The sequence below is a fragment of the Chlorocebus sabaeus genome, chromosome 10 (genome assembly GCF_047675955.1).
Source record: "Chlorocebus sabaeus isolate Y175 chromosome 10, mChlSab1.0.hap1, whole genome shotgun sequence".
Classification (NCBI taxonomy): domain Eukaryota; kingdom Metazoa; phylum Chordata; class Mammalia; order Primates; family Cercopithecidae; genus Chlorocebus; species Chlorocebus sabaeus.
In genome coordinates, this window is record NC_132913.1 from 97,733,534 (window position 1) to 97,737,565 (window position 4,032).

Below are 4,032 nucleotides of genomic sequence, written 5' to 3' on the forward strand. Positions count from 1 at the left end.
GGGAATTTGCTATCATTTTTTAAAAGTTGAAAGAGACTGAGTATTTCTGGGCAATTTCAATATCTGTCCTTGAAATGTCTGAACTTTATTCCTTCCCAGAAGGTCCACCTCTACATTTATTAAGCCTTTGTCAAAAGTACAAACAGAGATACACACCATAAATTTAAATATTTGTTATCAAACTGTTAAATAATACTCTTATGTCTTCCCTTGACAAATATAGCTTTATAATAACTTAGATAATCAGGTTAGAACTTCTGACCTCCTTAGTCATCTTCCCCAGAGTACAGTGGCCTGACCTCTTTCAATTCCCATCTTTAGCTCCATCCTGCATTGCAGGGATCTTGTAGGCAACTCATCCTTACTTTAAACAAAACAAAACCAAAACAGCTGGCTTTGGCACATCTTGATCTTAGGATTGAAAACACTAGTGGCAATCTTCCCTTAGGGGGATGGACCTAAGAAGAATCCCACCCATGTCCTGGAAGAAAGCTTAAAGCCAGCCATTCAAGCAAGGTAGTCTGGAATCCTGGAAATTCAAATTGTGGTCTAGAAATGGGGCCACCAGCTCTGGAGCGGCATGCTCTATTTCTGCATAGATTCCTTGGCTTTGTGGGTATGTGGCTGGAGGAGGGCTGGAGTGGCTCCCTCTAAAATATAAGATCCCAGGGTATCAGCCACATTTGCCCTTATCTGAGAATGGTACTGCCTTTTGGTTTTGCATGACCATGGTGGAGGCAGAGTAGCTCTGGGTAATCATATTGCTGGCAGATGAAGGCTAGCGCAAGGTATAGCTAGTATTCTTTCTTACCAATTATTAATAATCAACTAAAAAAAAAATCTATCTTGGTGTGAAATTTCTGAAAAGATTCCCAGCAGGTCTTTGGAACCTCATCACCCTTCCCTTTTGCACTGACTTCTCTTAGCTTGGGGCTCACTCATAGAACTGTAAAGTTAAGATCATTTCTGAATTTATTTCTTCATTTTGTTCTTCATTAGCTTCACTTATCTTGATAATTCAAACGAGCATAATTCTTTGGACTCCAAATAATTGTTGTTTAATCTCCTCTTTCCTTTTGGAATATAGTGGTGGTTTACAGAATATATCTATAGATTCAGGACTTCCTCTAGACTTAGAACTTAAATGAAGATATTTTTTCTCTGTTCTCTTAAATTTCAAGTTATATTTGCCACCACGGGAAAAGAAGTGTAGATAGAATTCAAGAAAGACACATTATGAATTCTTTCCTATATAATGTTTGTCAGGTCTCTGAGCCCAACTGAAGTCATCATATCCCCAGTAACCTGCACATATACATCCAGATGGCCTGAAGCAACTGAAGATCCACAAAAGAAGTGAAAATAGCTTTGACTGATGACATTCCACCATTGTGATTTATTTCTGCCCCAACCTAACTGATCAATGTACTTTGTAATCTCCCCCACCCTTAAGAATGTTCTTTGTAATTCTCCCCACCCTTGAGAATGTACTTTGTGAGATCCACCCCCTGCCTGCAAAACATTGCTCGAAACTCCACCGCCTATCCCAACATGTATAAGAACTAATGATAATCCACCACCCTTTGCTGACTCCTTTTTCGGACTTGGCCTGCCTGCACCCAGGTGAAATAAACAGCCATATTTCTCACAAAAAGCCTGTTTGGGGGTCTCTTCACATGGACACGTGAGACAATGTTTCTTGAATTTTTCCTGTGAAATCTAAAAATTAAATTTTATTTCCCCAATATAATAGTTTATTTTGTCCATAGAGAATAAATTAAGTTCCTGTGCACTCTTTAAGTTTCAAATTTTCAGCAAAAATTTGTGTATAGTATTACATTTTGTCAGAAAGGTAACTTGAAGATAACTAAAAAATAAGCTTGAAAATATTTGCTTATGCTGCATAGGCTTCTCAAAAGTTATTTTTAAAGACTGAGGAATTAGGCACCTGTCATTTTTGCCAGCTGGTGTAGATGTTAAAAATTACTGTCACTCTTCCGCCTGCTACTTTATTTTGCACCTGCTGTTACTTGAGTTACAGGCATTTCACACATGGTAATTTAATAAGGTTAGTTCCCATGACAATGTACTAGATATTATCCCATTGAGGGTTAAAGTGGTTTTATAAGGTCTTGAGGGAGAATCACTAAATATAAAACTTGAGATTAAAAATGTAATACCTTGCAGACATCACATTTTTCTAATTAAAAATTTTTAAAGGAGTATAGAAGAAATGACATTTAGCCACATATCCCAAAAGAAAAATGAGCCTTTTATGATTGAATTATTTGTATCCGTCAACTTCTCTACATAGTGTCATTTGTAATTAAAACAAACAATTTTAATTGCCTGGTATAACACCTGCAGATAAATATATATTGAGAGCTGTGAACAGTGGTTCAATATAGTAGTCAAGAGCCACATGTTACTATTTAAATTCAAATTTAAATTAATTAAAAGAAAGCAATTAAAAATTCAATACCTCCATCACATGGGCCACGTTTCAAATTTTAATTGCTGCATGTGGCTAGTGGTTACCATATAAGACAGAGCAGATATAGATCTTCATTTTCACAGAAAGTTCTACTGGATGATGCTGTGTGATATTTCCAGTTTCTGGTCTTAGGGAAACTTGACCTTTAAAGATCATGAGACTATAGTGCACTTTCTTTAGGAGTGATTGCAGTGTCGCAACATCATCATATTAACTACAAAAGCAGAGGCTGAAATCAAAGTTCTGCCACTGAAATCTGAGTGACTTTTGCTAGACAGAAGGAACACGTTGATCTGAAGCTCCCAATATCAGGAGAAAGTTGTTTCAGCTTCCAAAGATCTATAGGCAAGCAGGTACTTTTCAAATATTTTATAATCCTGTATATTACAATTATCTTTTGAGGGTAGTATGGAGAACTATTGACCACTCATCTCTTCTAAATAGTCAATTTTTTACCCTCAGATTGTGTCCTAAAGAAAAAATGATAGGTGATAACATTCTTAAATAAAGTTTATACTATGAACTTTTCTGCTAATTTGTCTTACCACTTTTGACATCTATTAAAAGATTGAACTGATATTTTGGGACATGGGCATGCAAAGGGGAGGGAATTATAGTCAGAGAGAGAATATTAATAAACAGGATCTTGAGTTCTTAAGCAACAGTCCCATCCCAGAGGGTTTTTTTAAAAGTTACAGCTGAAAGGTCACTCTAAATCTTATCCTTGAAGACATTAAGTGAGAAGGATCAAGGTCTTGCTAGACTTTTCTAATAGGCCAGATTGTCACTAGAAGTGAAATAGATCAAGCCATGAACAAAATAATTTACACAAATCCGAAGAAAACTGTTTTCGCTTTAAATTACCTGCATAGTTTTTAGAAAAATGTCTCTTATCCAGTTTGAATTTCCTCAGATTTCTATTTCACTTTTTCAATAACATCTGATTATCTTTATTATTCAATTTGTTATTGCTATGTAGACTGCAGTGATTTCTTCTTTTAAAAGTTTATAAATTGTCAATATTCTCTACATTTAACAAAATAATTGAAGTTTTTTTTTTTTAATTTTTTTTATTTTTTAATTTTTATTTTTTTTATTTATTATTAAACTTCAAGTTGTAGGGTACATGTGCACAACGTGCAGGTTTGCTACATATGTATACTTGTGCCATGTTGGTGTGCTGCACCCATCAACTCGTCATTTACATCAGGTATAACTCCCAATGCAATCCCTCCCCCCTCCCCCCTCCCCATGATAGGCCCCGGTGTGTGATGTTCCCCTTCCCGAGTCCAAGTGATCTCATTGTTCAGTTCCCACCTACGAGTGAGAACATGCGGTGTTTGGTTTTCTGTTCTTGTGATAGTTTGCTAAGAATGATGGTTTCCAGCTGCATCCATGTCCCTACAAAGGACACAAACTCATCCTTTTTTATGGCTGCATAGTATTCCATGGTGTATATGTGCCACATTTTCTTAAATAATTGAAGTTTTAAAAATTATTTTCATTAAGAAAATTAAAAATGCAATGTGACTTGAACA